This window comes from Gossypium arboreum, chromosome 10 (genome assembly GCF_025698485.1).
Source record: "Gossypium arboreum isolate Shixiya-1 chromosome 10, ASM2569848v2, whole genome shotgun sequence".
In the NCBI taxonomy this organism is placed as follows: Eukaryota; Viridiplantae; Streptophyta; class Magnoliopsida; order Malvales; family Malvaceae; genus Gossypium; species Gossypium arboreum.
The window spans coordinates 94588461-94610604 of NC_069079.1; positions in this window are offsets into that span (position 1 = coordinate 94588461).

Here is a 22144-nt window from a genome sequence, read left to right on the forward strand (position 1 = left end):
TGGGTCGAAATGGGCCGTGTGGGCCCTACAGGCTCATGGGCCCCGCACGACAGACCGCACAGAGATGTGAGAACTGTTGGGTCGGCTGTGTTGTTTGCACGTCCAAGGCCATTACTTGGGCTTATTGGGCTACACGAGCATGTTGGCCCACATGGGCCGTAACAAGGGCTTGGGCCCATTATTGCTATTTAACTATTAAGGTTGCACGGGTCGCACGAGATGACTGTGGACCTACCATTGGGTTGGTAAGTTTACCTAAACCCTAGTTAATGAAATGAGTCTTTTACCCCTATGAGGTAAATGACGTAAATACCCCTATATGTTGTATGACTAACTGAGCATGCCATTTTTATCGTATGTACATTTATATTATGTTGCATTGCATGGGTTGGGATATATATACTATTGGAGGAAGTGTACTGAAAGGCTATAACCCTAATATTGACAGCTCTACTGCAAATACTGTTAGTGCCGAAGCTAATACTTTATCCTGGAGTGTAGGGATGGGTGGATGGATTTATTCTCCACATGGAGTGTAGGGCTGGATGGAGTGGAGTGCAGAGGATGGCTGGGTAGGATCTCTTTATGCATTTCTGGTATTATACTGAACTAGGCTAAGGCTCACACTATTACTGCTAATGTAATGGGCTAAGGCCCACACTAGTATTGCTACTAATATGTGCTTAAGCCCAGACTGTCCAACACTGTATGGTTAACTGTGTTAAATCGGAATTACACGTTGAGTTTTATAACTCACCTTTTTTGCTTATCTGTGCAGGTAATCCTTAGGCAAGTGGGTGTTACGAGGGACTCGGAGACGGCCACACCACTGTTTATAACCTCGTTTTGATTTTAGTAAGAGTAGCTTTATTTGGGGTATTATATGTAATAAGGTCGTTTTAAGTTTTTATTTCTCTTTGGGGATTTTATTAAAACTGACTTATAACTGTTAGTCGTAGGATTCGAGTTTCAAAAAGGCAAATGATTTTCAACCATCATACTACGTAACTTGATTTAAAAGCTTTCGCAACGAAAAATGTTTTAAAACGTAATAACAACCTAGTAAGAGACATGTTTTATTAAATGAACCTAAAATTTGGAAAATGGCTGAAACAGAATAGTTTTTCAAAGGATCCCAAGCAAGGTTAAACAAATGAACTTTTGTGATAAATCTACGCTTTTCAAAACCCACTCCAATGTGACATCACGGATTTGACCATAACGTCTAGGCTGGGTTTGGGGTGTTACAAATTGTGAAATTGAGAAAGTTTCTAAAAGTTAACATTGTTGAATCTTGAAGCTTTTGTTATTAAATTGTTATATTTTAAGCTTAGAAATGAAAAAAATACTCAATCAGTGTTAATTTTGAACATTGGGACTGAAGTGTAATAATTTCAAATTTGGCATAAATTTTCTATAATGATAAGTTTTGATGGTCTGCAAAAGGATGAAATTGAGATCGATTTTGAAATCAAAGCTCAAATTTGAAATTTATGGCATTTTCGATTTTAGGGACTAAATTGAATAAAAGGTAAAACTTTAGGGAATATTCATTAATCAAAATTAAAATTTCATATGCATATATTTAAGTGTTATAAGGTATTTGGGATTGATAAATTGAAATTAAATTATCGTATAGGTCAATATTTGAATCAAGTCGAGGATAATTAAGGAAAAAGGAAAATTGTTAACTAGTCCATACGATTCAACTTGTTGCTAAGTTTTATCAGGTAAGTTCATATTGTATAGATATATATTCAATTGTTTTACATACTTGAATTATAATATGTGTATGTAATTTGAGTTATTTACAAATTGGTATAACAAGGTGGGTCGTGGACTGAATTGTAAAGGAATGCTTAAATGTGTTAATTATGCCCGAGTGAACGTATTAAAGGATAGGATACAATTGACATTTCAATAGGTTTATTTGCATTCTTGTACGATTTTTCACTTCAGTGCCTTTATTTGCACTTCAGTTCCTCTGTTTGCACTTCGGTGTCCTCTGGTGTGGTGTAGTTACCCATGTATTCGAATCTATTTATTGTAGTTCATCAGGCTACTGGATTAAAATTTTGAAATGGAAATATGGATAAATGTTTTAAGGTTGTGTTTAAATGACTATATATGGATAGATTGAGGTAAATGATGTATATAAATATATATTCGATGATTTCTGATTAATAACACTGAAATGAATTCATATTATTCATATTGAAATGTTATACAACTCGTATTTGATGATCTCGTTCTATTGTTGTGACACGTGTATACAGGAAAGTTGTCTAGTTAGCTAATGTGATATACTATTTGTGATTTGAAGTAAGTTTATCTTTTTAAAACCTATGAACTTCCTAAGCATTCGAAATGCTTACATAGTTGTTTTTCATTTCTGTAGACCATCTTTTGCAGAATTCGTCTATCGAATCAACTCAAAGATCACACTATCCCTCTATCATTGGTAGACTTTTACTTGCATGAGAATGATATGTAACATGTATCTAATAGGTTGTATATGTGTTTGTTGTGAATGAATGGTTAGTTAAGCCTTGGTTGATGTTACATTTTGAAACTAATGTATATGCATATGTCTATATATGATTTTGGCCAAATGGTAAACTTATGTTTATGTTGTGATAATGTTCATGTATATGAATGCATGTTTGGTAACCTATGTGACTTTGTGTTTGATAGCTAAAATGGCATGATATGCATAAAATGAGGTGCTAAATGTAATAGTGTTAAATGTTTATATGCTCAGTTGATTATGTTGCCTTGATTAAGCCAATTTGGTATATTTTGATGCTCAAATGGATACATGTTGGATAGAATGAATTGAAATGATGTTGTGAGGTCTTTGGTAAGTATTATGGAATGTTTTGGGCAAGTATAGATGTGTTATTAAGCACCAAATATGCTAATTGTGTGACTTGGCATGGAGTAGGTACCAAAATGACCTATTTTTGCACCAAATAGAATTCTCGTCCCGACCTCAACTTCCCTGATCACGAAGACAGCCAACAATTTGTGACATCACGATGTGAAGAAGTGACGTCACGACGTTGGGTCTAGATTTTCAAAACTTTCAAATTTGGTCCTAATTAATGCCCAGTTTATTAAAAAAGCTTTCAGAAGCTCAATTAAAGCTCGAATTTAATTGTGAATCATATTATGAATCTGTTTAAGTTATAAATGATTGTTTGATTGATTTATTTATTGTGTTTTTTTTGTTACTTGCTCTGACAACGATTGTAGCATCCTGTAACTCGGACCCGACAATCAGGTCGAGCAAGGGGTGCTACAAAGATTGTCTTTGGATGATCATATTGTTCTAGCTTGCGTGTGTTTAACAACAGATGCTCACTTCTCTATAAATAGGGATTTAATTGAATGCCAAAGTCATGCTCACAGTTGAGAATCCTATTATTTTTAATGCATAATATAGTACATTACTAGTCTGTAGCACGAGTATAAGAAAATTGGTGGTGTGAGACATTTTGGTCTTTCCACCTTAATCATTGATTTTGATCCATACATTTATATTCCTTCTCTATACTAAATTGGTCGATCCAGGACATTTTCGACTTAGAAGGCTAATGCAACAAGGAGAAACTCAAACTCAATGAGGAAGTTTCTAGAGAAAAAAATATAAAGAAAGTTTTGAGAGGAAATAGTAAAGTTGGCATTTCGTGCTTTGCTTAAAGTGAGTTTTGCTTTTTACATATGTATATATGTTTTGGGGTTAGTATTCTTAGTTAAAAATCCATTTTGAGTTTTTGTGTCATTTTCTATGTTATATATGTAACAGTGATTTCAGAACCATAAATCCGATGTCAAAAAATCATTTTAATATTATTTTTTATATTTACAGCATGTTATTTGATATGTGTGAAAATTTCGTGAGCTAATTTTATCGATTGGTTGGTTAATTTGATAAAAACGATTAAATCGCGTAAAATGAAAAAGTTGTATTCTACTTGTTAAATGTGTCAAATAGCTTTGGCTTTTAAATATGATGGCCTTAAATGGTAACTAAACCATATGAAACCTTAGTGGACATATATGGACACACTGTAGGTGTTTTAAATGATGTATATTAAAGGTTAAAATAGTAAAATAGTTAATTAATGATAAATTAAATGAAACAAAAACATACATATCATCATTTTTAGTCCATCTTCACCGAAATTAAAAGAGAAAGAAGCCATGGGAGAGCTTTAGGGTTCAGCCAACTCCTAGCTTAATTGGTAAGTGTTTTGAGCTTAGTTTTTTATGATTTTTATGCTTTTGAGATCGTTGCTTCGTATTCTAGTTAGCCCGTACCTTAGATTTTGAAATTGTTAAATAGTTAACATGTTGCCATTGTTGAATACTTGAGTAATTTGATGGTTGATAATGGATTTTGAATAGTTGATGATGGATTTTTATGATTTCAAAAAGGGATTAATTTGTGAAATGTGCAAATTGTATGGCTGAAATGTGAAATAAATGAAATTTTTAGGATGCTAGGGACCTATATATTTAATTTGGCTAAACTTTGGTTTATTAAAATTATGTGAATTTTGTGTTTTGTGAAATAAGGATTAAATTGCTAAAAGTATGAAAGTTTAGGGGCTAATGTATGAATAGGCCTAAAAGTATGTTTTGGACTAAATTGAATGAATGGTTGATTAAATAAGTTAATTTTGAATTCATATAGATCAAGAAAGAAAGAATTTAGATTTAGATCGGGGGAAAAGCAAGGTTATCGACTAGTTGACCCGATCCGTCAATTCTAAATACGAGGTAAGTTCATATGTAATGATTTCATTATAAATGTAAGTTAAATGCTTTGATATTGCTTAAATATGATTATGAGGTTTTCATTAATGTATGAATTGTAAATACGATCTACAAATACATTCGACGATAGAAATGACAAGTCAGAAATCCCGGTTGAACTTTAGGAATAGATTTGGATACTAGTGTCATGTGATTAGATGATAAGTTGAGTTGGCTTCAGGCCATGATATTAACACTTCGGGTGTGAGTTATACCGATTTGACTTCGGGCCATGCATATCGATTGATTTGGCTTCGGGCCATGCATATTGGATAATTTTGCTTCAGGCCATGATAATAGTTCTTCAGATACGTTGCCTTGATTTGGCTATGGGCCATGGTATAGGTACTTATCATACGAGACTTGTAATATCCTAAATTAGGGCTTAATCGGAATAGTGGTTTCGTGACCACAAATCTGAGATAGAAATAATTATTTTATAATTATTTTGATGATTATGATATGATTGCATGATTGTGTGAAAATTTCGTGATGAAATTCTATGCCTAAAGTGCTTAAATTGAAAGTAGGGACTAAATCGAATAAGTTGCAAAATTTGCATTCTAGAAGTTTTTAGTATGAAATTGCATTGAAATATTAATTAGGAGGTCTTAAATAGCAATTTGACCAATTTTAAGTTCATGGACAAAATTAGGACATGGAAGGAATTTTGAAAGTTTAGTAAGGAGGGGCATTTTGGTCATTTGGATATTAAATGAAATAAAATGGGAAAAATAACAAAAAAATTGGTCATCATCCTCCTTGGTTGCTGCCGAATTCTCCCTCTCTCCATAGCTAGGGTTTCTTCAACTTTCAAGCTCCATAATCAAGAGAAACGAGATTCAAGTCGCGATCGAGGAAAAGAAAAGATTGTGGACTAAATTGCAAAATCTTTATATTTTGGTACCAAGGTAAGTTCATGTGTAAATAATGTAGCATAATTGTTATTTTTAAGTTATTGATGTTAATTATATGATATGCTGATTTTTAATCGTGAAATATTATGCTTTGTGGATAATGTTGAGTAATATGCAAATTATGTTTACTACTTGATAAATATGAATTGCTACCGAGTATCGGTTCTGATATTCCATGGAAGACGGCAAATGTGAGATCGAGGGAAAAAGCCCGTTTGAACCTTAAGAATAGATTAGGATACAAGTGACATGTCACTAGGATGGTTGAGCATCTGAGCTCGTTGACTTGAGTCCGAGTTCACTTATGGATGCAAATGTCCGAACTTGTTGAGTTGAGTCCGAGTTCGTGAGATGTAACTAGGCATCCGAACTCGTTGAGTTGAGTCTGAGTTCATTTATGGATGCGAACGCCCGAGCTCGTTGAGTTGAGTCCGAGTTCACTTAGGGGCGGGTTACATGATTTCTTGATTACATATGTGGCACTTATGTGCAAATTATCCATGTATCCGAGTTATATTCCGATGTGTTCAACGGGTGAAATTTCTAGTTTAATGGAAGAGCACTTAAGATATAAGTGATGTTTTGGGTAAGTGTTGTGAAATGGACACTTTGAACGGGTATGTTCTTAACCCTCGGGTTGGAAATAGATACATCAACGATAAGATCGCAAGATGATGAATGATATTTAGAAATGTGATAAATGTTTTGGTGATACCAGGTTAAGGTTGTTTGGTATGATTGTATTGTTATGTTACTTGTTATTTGCATATGAACTTACTAAGCATTTATGCTTACTCTTTCCTTTTCATTCACTATAGTCTTGAACAAGTCGGCTCAGGAATCGGGACAGGTCGAAAGTTCGATCACACTATCCAAAGGACTTTTATCTTGGTAAAGGGCTTGTACAACTACTTAAGTATGGCATGTATAGCAATATACCTATTTTGTGTAAATAATTTTATGATATGACCATGTTTGGTTGAGAAAATATTTGATATTGATAAGTCATGGTGATGGCTAATTTAGATCATGTTTGATATCATGGAAGTTTAATAGGTTATCTAGTTCATAAAAATTCATGGAAAGATGAAACTTGCCTTAAAACAGAATATTGCTGCAGCAATGACATGAATTTGAAAAATCACTAAAAATAGTATAAATGGAAATAAATGATGAGTAAGTTATGAAATTGAATCTTAACGAGTCTATTTTCATGTGGATTGAACAAAACAGGCATATAAATTATATTTTATGAGATATTTAAACTTTTTTGAAACAGGGCCAGAGTAATTTTTGGATCCCCTATTCTGACTTTAAAAATTCATAATAAATTTTACAAAAATAATTATAAGTTTTTATTTATATGTAAACATTCCTTATTAAGTCTTATTTTAATAGAAACAAACCTCATAGTCATTGAAATTCTGTATAGAGAGACATCTGATTCTTAATACACAGAGGTCAGAGCAGTCGAACCTTGAAATAGGGGAGAATTTAATTAATAAACTGTACTAATTGGCCCAACCAAAAATTCTATAAAAAAATTAGTAAATAGATATATGAGTCTAGATTCAGGGAAAATTTACGGATCTTGATTTTGAGTTTCTTAACTCGAGATATGATTTTTCTTGTAACTGTGATGCAGGTAGCTAGAAAGCTATGAGTGTAGAAACAAATGATTTGAAGTTCTTAATTTGATAAATTATGTTCGGTAACCCCTCAAGCTCGACTCCGGCGATGGTCTCTGGCGTGGGGGCGTTATATTTAGTGGTATCAGAGTAGGTTTAGTCGATTCTCGGACTACGTGTTGTATGTACGGATTTTTGCTATACATGCCATATGTATGAATTGTGACGATTTCTAACCTTTTTAAATGATTTTTATATAGTAAATGGATTCCGATCCAGCTGTGGCAGATGAAGTAGAGAGTAATGCACCAGCTCCAGCTGAAGGGGCAGCGCCGACTGAAAACCCACCTCCTACTGTTAGTCAGGGAGGAGGAGAAAGGGATCGGGAAGCCTTTCTCCAAATGATGAGTGCATGGTACACTGAGTTCGTTCGTACGAACCCAAATGTACGACCTCCCCCACCTCCCCCAATTCCTCATCCTATGCCTCCGATGTCTCAAGGAGTGGATATGATAAAATTTCACAGAACCCCCGTTAATAGAATTCGTAAACAAGGGGCTGAAGAATTTAGAGCAAATATTGATGATGATGCAGAGAAAGCAGAGTTCTGGCTTGAAAATTCTATCCAGGTATTTGATGAATTATCTTGTACACTTGAAGAATGTTTGAAATGTGCTACATCTTTGTTGAGAGATTCAGCCTATAATTGGTGGAAGACTTTGATTTCGGTGGTACCGAAAGAGAGGGTAACCTAGGAGTTCTTTCAAGAAGAGTTTCGGAAGAAATATATTAGTGAAAGATTTATTGATCAGAAATGTAAAGAGTTTCTTGAGCTGAAGCAAGGTAATATGACAATCTCGAATATGAAAGAGAGTTTGTTCGATTGAGTAAGTATGCGTGGAATATGTTCCTCAGAAGCCAAGATGTGCCGACGATTTGAAGACGGGCTCAACGAAGACATTAAGGTATTTGTCGGGATCCTTGAACTAAAAGAAATGGTAGTACTGGTTGATCGAGCTTGCAAGGCTGAAGAACTACTTAAAGAGAAGAGAAAGGTAGAGGCTGAGACACGAAATTGGAAGAAAAGGCCAATGTGTAAGGCACCTTCACAGCAACCCGGAAAGTCAAGAAATATGAATCCTTGTTCCCAAGTTTCCGCTGGGCAATCATATGGAAATTTTAAGAAGCAGAATGTGGGTTCTAAATCTCAGAATACTTCTGCAGCCAGTGTAGGGAACTCGAGATTTGTTAAACTTGAGTGCCAGCGGTGTGGTAGAAATCATTTTGGTCCGTGCAGAGCAAATGAATGTTTTCGATGTGGTTCTCCGGATCATTTTATTAGAGACTGCCCAAAGAGAGCTGAGAAAGAAAAATTTCAGAGTGTAAAAGCTAGTGGTGCAAACTCGAGGGGAAAGTATCCGAGAAAAGTTAGAAGTGAAACAAGTAGTAAGAATGTAGCCAGAGATGCAGCAGTTAGATCTGAAGGAAAAGCTCCGGCTAGAACTTATGCCATTAAAGCGCGTGAAGATGCTTCCTCACCCGATGTGATTACCGGTACATTTTCTCTTTATGATATTAATGTTATTACTTTGATTGATCTTGGTTCTACTCATTCATATGTATGCATGAAACTGGTGTCTAGTATGAATATACCTATTGAGAACACATAATTTATGATTAGAGTGTCGAACCCGCTAGGCAAATGCGTGATAGTTGATAAAGTAAGCAAGAAATGCCCTTTAATGATTTGGGGTCATTACTTTCCGGCCGACTTGATGTTGTTGCCGTTTGATGAATTTGATGTTATTTTGGGTATGGATTGGTTGACATTGCATGATGCTATAGTAAATTGCAAAGAAAAGGTTATAGAATTAAAGTGTGAAAACTGTGAAACTCTGCGGGTTGAATCAGATAAATCAGAGGCATTATCTAGTGTGATTTCTTCGATGTCGGCTCAGAGATATTTGAGAAAAGGTTATGAAGCTTATTTGGCGTATGTAATTAATACAAAAGAAGTTGAAAAGAAAGTTGAATCAGTGCCGGTTGTGTGTGAATTTGCGGATGTATTTCCAGAAGAATTGCCGGGTTTGCCTCCAGTCAGGGAAGTAGAATTTGGTATTGATTTGATACCGAGAACAGCTCCGATCTCGATTGCTCCATATAGAATAGTACCAACAGAGTTGAAAGAATTAAAGTCGCAGTTGCAAGAGTTGACTGATAAAGGCTTTGTGAGACCGAGTTTTTCACCTTGGGGTGCTCCCGTGTTATTTGTGAAAAAGAAGGATGGTTCTATGAGATTATATGTTAATTATCGCCAGTTAAACAAGGTGACAATCAAAAACAAGTATCCATTGCCGAGAATTGATGATTTGTTTGATCAGCTAAAAGGAGCGACATGGTTTTCAAAGATTGACTTGAGATCTGGGTATTATCAGCTGCGAGTAAAAGAGTCAGATGTGCCCAAAACTGCTTTTAGCACAAGGTACGGTCATTATGAATTTTTAGTTATGCCATTCAGGTTGACAAATGCTCCTCTGTGTTTATGGATTTAATGAACCGCATATTTCGCCATACTTGGATGATTTGTTGTGGTGTTTATAGATGATATTTTAATTTATTCAAAAGATGAGACAGAGCATCTTTGAGCATTTGAGGATAGTTTTGCAAACTTTGAGAGATAAGCAACTGTATGCTAAGTTTATTAAAAGTGAATTTTGACTCCGGGAAGTTGGATTTTTGGGTCATGTTGTTTCAGGTGATGGTATATGGGTTGATCCTAGTAAAATTTCAGCCATTGTTGATTGGAAACCACCAAAAAATGTAACTAAAGTTAGAAGTTTCTTGGGGCTAGCTGGGTATTATCGGCGGTTTGTAAATGGATTTTCTATAATTGCTGCTCCTATGACTAGACTACTCCAAAAGGATGTTAAATTTGAATGGACGGAAGAATGTCAACAGAGTTTCAAGAATTGAAAAGTTATTAATCAAGCACCGGTGTTGATACAACCCGAATCGTAAAGAATTTGTGGTGTATAGTGATGCTTCTCTAAATGGTTTGGGTGTGTCCTCATGCAAGAAGGAAAAGTGGTGGCTTATGCTTCGAGACAGTTAAAACCTCATGAGAGGAATTATCCTACTCACGATTTGGAATTGGCTGCGGTGGTATTTACTTTGAAGATTTTGCGACATTATTTGTATGGTGAAAAGTGCTGAGTATATACCGATCACAAAAGTCTTAAATACTTGATGTCACAAAAAGACTTGAATTTGAGACAGCGAAGATGGTTGGAGTTATTGAAAGATTATAAGCTTGTTATTGATTATCATCCGGGAAAAGCGAATGTGGTTGCCGACGCTTTAAGTAGAAAGTTGTTGTTTGCTTTGAGAGTTATGAACACTCAGTTGAAAATTTCAGATGACGGTTCGATTCTAGTAGAGTTAAGAGCAAGACCGATGTTTTTACAAGAGATTTCTGAAGCTCAGAAAAATGATCAAGATTTGCTAGCCAAAAGAAAACAGTGTGAAGCTGATACGGGATTAGATTTCAGAATCAGTTCTAATGGTTGTTTGATGTTTAAAAATCAGATTTGTGTACCAAAAAATGATGAGTTGATTCAAAAGATTTTTCATGAAGCACATAATGGTTCTTTAGCGGTTCATCTGGGCAGTGCGAAGATGTATAATGACTTGAAGAAAATGTACTGGTGGAGTGGAATGAAAAGAGATATTTACGAGTTTGTATCAAAGTGCTTAGTTTGTCAACAAGTGAAAGCTGAACACCAAGTACCTTTGGGATTACTCCACCTATTATGGTTCCCTGAATGGAAATGGGATCGGATTACTATGGATTTTATATCGGGGTTGCCGTTAACTCCTGGGAAGAAAAATGCCATCCGGGCAATAGTTGATGATCGACTAAATCGGCTCATTTTATTCCTAAGACGCATGATTATTCTCTTAATAAGTTGGCTGAATTGTATATCCAGAGATTGTTAGAATTCATGGGATACCTTTGTCAATCATTTCAGATAGAGATCCGAGGTTTACCTCACGGTTTTGGCAAAAGTTGCAAGAAGCATTAGGTACAAAGTTAAATTTCAAGACCGCTTTCATCCACAAACCGATGGACAATCAGAGAGAGTAATTCAGATTCTTGAAGACATGCTCAGATGTTGTGTATTGGAATTTCAAGGTAGTTGGGAAAAGTATTTACCGTTGGTAGAATTTGCTTATAATAATAGTTATTAGACAAGTTTGAAGATGGCACCTTATGAAGCATTATATGGTCGTAAATGTCGGACGCCATTGTATTGGACTGAACTCAAGGAAAATCAGATTTATGGAGTTGATTTAATAAAAGAAACCGAAGAAAAGGTGAAAGTGATTCGAGATTGTTTGAAAGCTGCTTCAGATAGACAAAAATCTTATGCGGATTTGAAACGAAAAGAAATAGAGTTTCAAGTTGGTGATAAGGTATTTTTAAAAGTGTCACCATGGAAGAAAGTCCTTAGATTTGGACGAAAGGGCAAGTTAAGTCCGCGTTTTATTGGACCGTATGAAATAATTGAAAAAGTTGGACTGGTAGCATATCAGCTAGTGTTACCACCTGAATTAGAGAAGATTCATGATGTGTTTCACGTATCTATGTTACGTTGGTATCGTTCGGATCCTTCACATATAATTTCACCGACAGAAATTGAACTACGACCGAATATGACTTATGAAGAAGAACCGATTAAGATTTTAGCTCGAGAAGTCAAACAACTAAGAAATAAAAGTGTTGCACTTGTGAAAGTGTTGTGGCAAAAGCATGGGGTAGAAGAAACTACATGGGAATCTGAAGAAACTATGAGAAACCAATACCCACACCTGTTTACCGGTAAGATTTTCGAGGACGAAAATCCTTAAAAGGGGGGAGAGTTGTAATATCCTGAATTAGGGCTTAATCGGAATAGTGGTTTTGTGACCACAAATCCGAGATGGAAATAATTATTTTATAATTATTTTGATGATTATGATATGATTGCATGATTGTGTGAAAATTTCGTGATGAAATTCTATGCCTAAAGTACTTAAATTGAAAGTAGGGACTAAATCGAATAAGTTGCAAAATTTGCATTCTAGAAGTTTTTAGTATGAAATTGCATTGAAATATTAATTAGGAGGTCTTAAGTAGCAATTTGACCAATTTTAAGTTCATGGACAAAATTAGGACATGGAAGGAATTTTGAAAGTTTAGTAAGGAGGGGCATTTTGGTCATTTGGATATTAAATGAAATAAAATGGGAAAAATAACATAAAATTGGTTATCATCCTCCTTAGTTGCTGCCGAATTCTCCCTCTCTCCATAGTTAGGGTTTCTTCAACGTTCAAGCTCCATAATCAAGAGAAACGAGATTCAAGTCGCGATCGAGGAAAAGAAAAGATTGTGGACTAAATTGCAAAATCTTTATATTTTGGTACCAAGGTAAGTTCATGTGTAAATAATGTAGCATAATTGTTATTTTTAAGTTATTGATGTTAATTATATGATATGTTGATTTTTAATCGTGAAATATTATGCTTTGTGGTTAATGTTGAGTAATATGCAAATTATGTTTACTACTTGATAAATATGAATTGCTACCGAGTATCGATTCGATATTCCATGGAAGACGGCAAATGTGAGATCGAGGGAAAAGCCCGCTTGAACCTTAGGAATAGATTAGGATACAAGTGATATGTCACTAGGATGGTTGAGCATCCGAGCTCGTTGAGTTGAGTCCGAGTTCACTTATGGATGCAAATGTCCGAACTCGTTGAGTTGAGTCCGAGTTCGTGAGATGTAACTAGGCATCCGAACTCATTGAGTTGAGTCCGAGTTCATTTATGGATGGGAACGCCCGAGCTCGTTGAGTTGAGTCCGAGTTCACTTAGGGGCGGGTTACATGATTTCTTGATTACATATGTGGCACTTATGTGCAAATTATCCATGTATCCGAGTTATATTCCGATGTGTTCAACGGGTGAAATTTCTAGTTTAACGGAAGAGCACTTAAGATATAAGTGACGTTTTGGGTAAGTGTTGTGAAATGGACACTTTGGACAGGTATGTTCTTAACCCTCGGGGTGGAAATAGATACATCAACGATAAGATCGCAAGATGATGAATGATATTTAGAAATGTGATAAATGTTTTGGTGATACCAGGTTAAGGTTGTTTGGTATGATTGTATTGTTATGTTACTTGTTATTTGCATATGAACTTACTAAGCATTTATGCTTACTCTTTCCTTTTCATTCACTGTAGTCTTGAACAAGCTGGCTCAGGAATCGGGACAGGTCGAAAGTTCGATCACACTATCCAAAGGACTTTTATCTTGGTAAATGGCTTGTACAACTACTTAAGTATGGCATGTATAGCAATATACCTATTTTTTGTAAATAATTTTATGATATGGCCATGTTTGGTTGAGAAAATGTTTGATATTTATAAGTCATGGTGATGGCTAATTTAGATCATGTTTGATATCATGGAAGTTTAATAGGTTATCTAGTTCATAAAAATTCATGGAAAGATGAAACTTGCCTTAAAACAGAATATTGCTGCAGCAATGACATGAATTTGAAAAATCACTAAAAATAGTATAAATGCAAATAAATGATGAGTAAGTTATGAAATTGAAGCTTAATGAGTTTATTTTCATTTGGATTGAACAAAATAGGCATATAAATTATATTTTATGAGATATTTAAACTTTTATGAAACAGGGCCAGAGTGATTCCTGGATCCCCTGTTCTGACTTTAAAAATTCATAATAAATTTTAAAAAAATAATTAGAAGTTTTTATTTATATTTACAGATTCCTTGTTGAGTCTAGTTTTAAGAGAAACAAACTTCATAGTCATTGAAATTCTGTATAGAGATATATCTGATTCGTAATACACAGAGGACAGAGCAGTCGAACCCTGAAACAGGGGAGACTTTAATTAATAAAATGTACTAATTGGCCCAACCAAAAATTCTAGAAAAAAATTAGTAAATAGATATATGAGTCTAGATTCAGGGAAAATTTACGTATCTTGATTTCAAGTTTCGTAACTCGAGATATGATTTTTCTTGTAACTGTGATGCGGGTAGCTAGAAAGCTATGACTGTAGAAACAAATGATTTGAAGTTCTTAATTTGATAAATTATGTTCGGTAACCCCTCAAGCTCGACTCCGGCGATGGTCTCAGGCATGGGGGCATTACAAGACTCTTAAGTATCTGATTCTATTCTGGATGGTTCAACGAGTAAACGAATGATGTGGTTGAGGAAGAGGTTAATACAATGCGGTATAGGTATGTACAGAACCTATTCGAGTATTAAATAGTGAAAGTTCGATGAGATGGTATTTGATCATGTTTTGAAACATGAGAAAGGTTAGTAGTTAATTTGTATATGAATTAAGCTATTCACATATGAGCTTACTAAGCTATGAAGCTTACTTCGTGTTATTTTTCTAATGTTTTATAGTGAATCAAGGCTAGCTTGGATCTGAGAGTCGTTAGGAACATCATCGCACTACTAAACATCTAAGTTGGTACTTTTGAATTAAACATTTATGGTATATGGCATGTATAGGCTAGATGTGGTATTTTGGTGGTGATTATAGCCATGAGATTTTGCTTGTAAGTTATGTTAATATTGATGTGTGTTTGGTTTGTACATATATAGCCATGAGTGATGGCTTATTTTGGTTTGTTTTGGCATGGTTGTAAACAAGACATTATGGAAGTTAAAATGTTTATGTGAATTATGATAAATGAACCATATTGTTTGATATTATTTTGGCATGTATTTGGCTAAGTAAATGTGTAACACCCCGTACCCGAGACCGTTGCCGGAGTCGGACACGAGGGGTTAACGGGCTTAACCCACTCATTTTCACAGTCCATTTTAAAAATTTCCAGGCAGTTAGCTAACTGCGTCACTGTCACCTTAAAAATCATATCTTGAGTTCCAAAACTCGAAAATCAGTTTCTTAATTTTTCCCTGAAACTAGACTCATATTTCCATCTACATATTTTTTTCTAGAATTTTTGGTCAGGCCAATTAGTACAGTTTATTAGTTAAAGTCTCCCCTGTTACAGGGTTTGACTACTCTTACCTTCCTGTAATGCGACTTGGATAACTCCTTGTACAGGGCTTCAATACTTATGCCGTTTGTTTCTAATGAAACTAGACTCAAAAAGGAATCTATACATATATGGTATGACTTATAATTATCTCTGGTTAATTTATAACGAATTTCCAAAGTTGGAACAGGGAATCCATAAACTATTCTCGCCCTGCTTCGCGAAAACTTAAATATCTCATAATATACTGTTCATATGATCATTTCGTTACTTTCCTATAAAAATAGATTCATCAAGGTTCGATTACAATTTTTATTCACTATTTAATTCCATTCCTACTATTTTTAGTGATTTTTCACATCCACATCACTGCTGCTGCCAACATCTATTTTTAAGGTAAACTTTACCTATTTCATGATCCTCCATGGATCAACTAGAGTTTGTCATACATATACCAAAAGTGATCATGAATAACCATTCCCATGGCTAACCGTTACCAACATTTCCATACCTCTCAACAGACAACATACAAAACGATTATAATGCTATGATCAATGTATATTTAAGCCATTTTCGCATGGCTATCCAAATTTACACAAAACCGAAGGGTTCATGACCAACAACAAAAGGGTGGTCCTATACATGCCATTTCAAAGTTCAACCAAAAGTATACCAAAAGGAGCTTTGATAGTGTGGGCGACTTCGACTTCAAAATTCCCGAGTCCGATAGCTGACGAGCCAAAATCTATAAAACAGAAATTCAAAGAAACGGAGTAAGCATTTAATGCTTAGTAAGTTTCGAGCCATGAAATTAGACACAACTAAAGTATAACATTCATATGGCTAACAGATAATTTCATATGCACAAATTCTCCATATCATACTTACTTCACATTACCAATCCTTATATTCCTACACAAAGGATCAACTTAGCCAAAAGCCGGTAGCTCATTTATCGACTGAGCGAATGATACTTTAACGGAATCTCTACTCAAATGCATATACGAAACGTACCTCATCGTTGGGATTTTACAAGCGTATTAACTGAAATTTATACAGCAAGATCGCTCATTCCCGAATCACGTACCTTCAGAATTTAACCGGATATAGCTACTCGCTCAAATGCCTTCGGGACATAGCCCGGTTATAGTATCTCGCACAAATGCCTTCGGACTTAACCCGGATTTAGTAACTCGCACCAATGCCTTGGGCTTAGCCCGAATTAGTAACTCGCACAAATGCCTTGGATCTTAGTCCGGTTATAGTCACTTAGCACAAAAGCCTTCGGGACTTAGCCGGATATCATTCGAATAACCAAGCACATATATCAATAAATCATGAGACATTCAGATTTCATTTTCATTACCAAAGCTCAAACACAAGACACTTATCACATTTACAAATTTCGCTCAATAGCCACATACAAAAGCATGATTTTGATTTACTTAAGACATAATCTAATCGAATCATAACCTAAGTTCCATTACTCGAAAACTTTCCTCGGATGTTGTCGAACGATTTCGATGGCTATTCGACCACTTTTTCCTTCCCTTTATCGGATTTAGTTCCCCTTTGCTCTTGAGCTTAATTTAACAAATAAATCGATTTAATCATTTGAGTATCAAAAAGAGGAACTCAAGGTACTTAGCCCATATATATTCATTAGACATTAAAGTCACATATGTACGAAATCATGAATCTAACTCAACACAATAGTCCACACTCTCTTTTAGCCGATTATCTAAGCCAAGATAAGGCATCAATATGCTTGCCTCTAACCGAATACATGCACACCAATCCATCTCATGTGGCCGAATATGCATGTCTATGTTGAGGCCAATTATATACTTAATACCACACATAAATGGCATACATTTTACTAACTAATGCATTACATATTGTAACTCAATACGCATCTATCATTTACTCCATAACCGAAACATCATCATATGTAAATATATACACCTTGAGATAGTATATATGTCATACCAATACATCATGTGCAAACATATATATATATGTGCAAGAGCCGAATCACAAGTTGGTTATAACCAAATATAAACATATATCCAAAAGACAAATCTTACCTATCATGCAATAAGCATAAATCATACTTATGGATATACCATGGCCGATACTTCCAACAACACCAAATAAAAATATACTTCATGGATCTAAGGTAGACCCAAGAAAGGAACTCATAATCATCAAGATGTAAGCAAACCACCATTGTTCATCTAGATTTAGCATGAAACACAACCATCACCCTTATTAATCTCCATAGCCGAAAACCTTACTTATTCCAAAATCACAATTTCAACATGGTTTACCAACAATAATTTGATATCTCACTCAAAATCAACTAGGATTTCAAGAACTAGTATCAACTTCCTTACCTTAATATCGACCTAAGATGACCGATTGCTTCACTCCTTTCTTCCTCCTCTCAATTCGGCCAAGAAGAACCAAAGAACACAACTTGTTTTCCTTCTTCCTTAGAACTTTCAGCTAAAAGAAGTGAAAAATGATGGACACTTTTTTTTTCTTCTTTCCCTCAACTCACGGCAATGGGGGAAACAATCACACACATCCTTTCTTTTTTTTTTTTTGTTTCTCATCCTACTAACACTAATATTTTATTGCCCATGCTTTTTATTTTATTACTCCTTACATAATGCACTACCCCAACATGTTTATGACATGTTTTTAGCCATAACATTTTGTCCACCCACGCTCATGGCCGGCCACTACATATTAGGGGGGGAAAATTGACATGCAAGTCCTCCCTTTTGATTACATGCACTATTAGATCCTTATAAATTTGCCTATCACATTTCAAAAGTGTCACACAAGTCCTATGTACTCCATTCACATGCAATTAACTAAATCGAAGCTTAAAAATTTTCGCACATTCATATTCACATATTTTAGACAATAAATATCACATTCAAATAATTTGGTGACTCGGTTTAGCGGTCTCGAAACCGCTTTCCGACTAGGGTCACTTTAAGGCTATCACAACTCTCCCCCACTTAAGAAATTTTCGTCCCCGAAAATCTTACCGGTAAATAGGTTTGGGTATCGCTCTTTCATAGAGTTCTTGGGTTCCCAAGTAGCTTCTTCGATCCCGTGTTTGAGCCATAACACTTTCACTAACGGAACCCTTTTGTTTCGCAACTCTTTCACTTCACGAGCTAGGATACGAATCGGTTCTTCTTCATAACTCATATCGGCTTGAATTTCGACCTCGGAGGGGTTTATTACGTGCGAAGGATCGGATTTGTAACGTCGGAGCATCGAAACATGAAAAACGTTGTGGATTCTTTCGAGTTCAGGGGGTAAAAGCAACCTATATGCAACTGGGCCAACTCGTTCGGAGATCTCATACGGCCCAATGAATCTCGGACTCAATTTGCCCTTACGGCCAAATCTGAGTATCTTTTTCCAAGGCGATACCTTAAGAAACACTTTGTCTCCCACCTGATACTCAATATCTCTTCGTTTTAAATCCGCATACGACTTCTGACGATCTGATGCTGCCTTCAGACTTTCACAAATTATTCTTACTTACTGCTCAAAGATCTTTAATCAAATCCACTCCGAAAATTTTACTTTCACTGAGCTCGGTCCAAAATAATGGTGTACGCCATTTACGCCCGTACAAGGCCTCGTAAGGTGCCATCTTAATACTTGATTGAAAACTATTGTTGTAAGCGAATTCAATCAAAGGTAAATACCGTTCCCATGAACCACTAAACTCGAGGATGCAACATCTCAACATATCCTCAAGTATCTGAATTATCCGCTCGGATTGACCATCGGTTTGTGGATGAAAAGCGGTGCTAAAATGCAACTTGGTACCCAAAGCTTCTTGCAATTTCTTCCAAAATCGCGAGGTGAATCTCGGATCTCTATCCGACACGATAGAAATAGGTACCCCGTGTAATCTCACAATCTGAGAAATATACAATTCAGCTAGTTTATCCAATGAAAATCCGTGACGACGGGATAAAGTGAGCCGACTTAGTCGATCTATCCACAACAACCCAAATCGCATCTTTCTTACTTGCCGACATCGGCAACCCAGATCTGAAATCCATCGTGACTCGATCCCATTTCCATTTAGGTATCATGATTGGTGGAGTAAACCCGAGGCACTTGATGTTCCACCTTTACTTGCGACATATTAAACACTTGAAACAAAATCGAAATGTCTCGTTTCATACCATGCCACCAAAAGCTGGCGTCTCGGATCGTTGTACATTTTCGTACTCCGGGTGAATTGACATTCGCTACAATGAGCTTCGCTCGAATTATCGAAATGAGTTCAATTTCTTGGAACACACAACCGACTTCTGAACCTCAAACAATCGTTATCATCAATTTGAAATTCGGATTCCATATTCGGAACATATTCAGCCCGTTTTGCAACCAATTCATCGTCGACTTTCTGAGCTTCATGAATTTGATGAATCAATAATGGTTTGGCCTTTAATTCAGCTACTAACACATTATCGGATAGAACAGACAAGTGTACATTCATCGCTCGTAAAGCAAACAGTGATTTCTGGCTTAAGGCATCCACAACCACATTAGCCTCTTTCAACAACTCAAGCCAACGTCTTTGTCGCAGATTTAAGTCTCTTTGAGTCATCAAATATTTGAGACTTTTGTGATCCGAAAATACATGGCACTTCTCACCAAATAAGTAATGTCGCCATATTTTCAAGGCGAATACGATGGCAGCTAATTCGAGATCATGGGTCGGATAATTTTTCTCATGTGGCTTTAATTGTCTCGACGCATAGGCCACAACTTGACCTTCTTGCATCAATACGCAACCTAACCCAAGTAGGGAGGCGTCACTATAGATGACAAACTGTTTGCTCGATTCGGCTGCACTAAAATTGGGGCTTCATCAAATAAGTTTTCGATTGATCAAAACTTTTCGACATTTTTCCGTCCATTCAACTTAATATCTTTTGAAGTAGCCGTCATGGATGTGGCTATCATCGAGAAACCTTTTACAAACCGTCGGTAGTAACCCATGAGTCCCAAAAACTCGAACCTCGTAATATTTCTCAAGGCTTCCAGTTAAGTATGGCCGAAATTTTGCTCGGGTCAACTCGAATACCCGATGCAGATACCACATGACCCAAGAAGCTAACCTCTCTTAACTAGAACTCACACTTACTGAACTTAGCATATAGCTGCTTATCCCGTAAAATTTGCAACACTAACCTCAGGTGCTCAGCATGTTCGGTCTCATCTCTTAAATAGACCAAGATGTCATCAATAAACACAACTACGAACCGGTCCAAATACTGTCTAAAGATCCGATTCATCAAATCCATAAATACCGCAGGGGCATTAGTGAGCCCAAACGGCATCACTAAGAACTCGTAGTGACCGTACCTCGTTCTGAAAGCAGTTTTGGGTACATCCGAATCTCGAATTCAGAATGGTAATACCCGATCTCAAATCTATCTTTGAAAACACCGAGGCTCCTTTAGTTGATCAAACAAATCATCAATACGTGATAACGGATATTTATTCTTTATCGTCACTTTATTCGGTGACGATAGTCAATGCACAACCTTATGGTTCCGTCCTTCTTTTTCACAAACAATATTGGTGCACCCCAAGGTGAGAAACTTGGTCGAGCGAAACCTCTATCCGTCAACTCTTGCAACCGAAGCTTTCAATTCTTTTAACTCGGTTGGTGCCATACGATACAGAGCTATTGAAATTGGCGTAGTCCCAGGTACAAGCTCAATACCAAACTCTACCTCCCGAATAGGTGGTAAACCCGGTAATTCTTCAGGAAAAACATCCGGGTATTCACAAACCACCGGCACAGATTCGGGTTTCTTGTCTAACTCTTTGTCATCAAGTACATACGCAAGGTATGCTTCGCACCCCTTTCTTACATATTTCTGGGCCAACATTGCTGTTATTACAGCTGGCAACCCCTTTAAGTCCGTAGACTCAACTCGGATTATCTCTTTATTTGCGCACCTCAAATCAATAGTCTTACTTTTGCAATTCACAGCCGCATCATGCACGGTCAACCAATCCAAACCAAGAATAACATCAAATTCACCAAACGGCAAAAGCATCAAGTCCGCCGAAAAATAGGAACCTCGAATTACTAGGGGCATTTCTTACACACTTTGTCGACAAGCACGTAACGACCCAAGGATTTGACACCGAATTACGAACTCGAGAGACTCAATAGGTAAAGTCTTCTTTGGATGCTAAGGTTTCACATATATAAGAATGGGTAGAACCAGGTCAATCAAAGCAATCACATTAGTATCAAAGAGAGTAAAAGTACCGGTAATAACATCCGGCGAGGAAGCATCCTCGCGTGCATGGCAGATAGCATAAGCCCTAGCAGAGCACGAGCCTCAGATCTGGTCACAAGATCTCTAGATCCTCTCGACCACCACTAGCATTGCCCGTATTTCTAGATGGTCTACCCCGAGCGGTGGTAGCACCGGTTTCCCACTCGATTTGCATTCTGCTCGCACCACCTCGGGCAATCTTTGATAAAGTGGTCGGTGGCCCGCACTTGTAACAGAGCGGTCATGGAATCTACAACTCCCGAGTGCCATTTACCACAATGTCGACACTCCGCTCGTCTCGACGGTCATTTCCAACACTAGCGACCGAAGT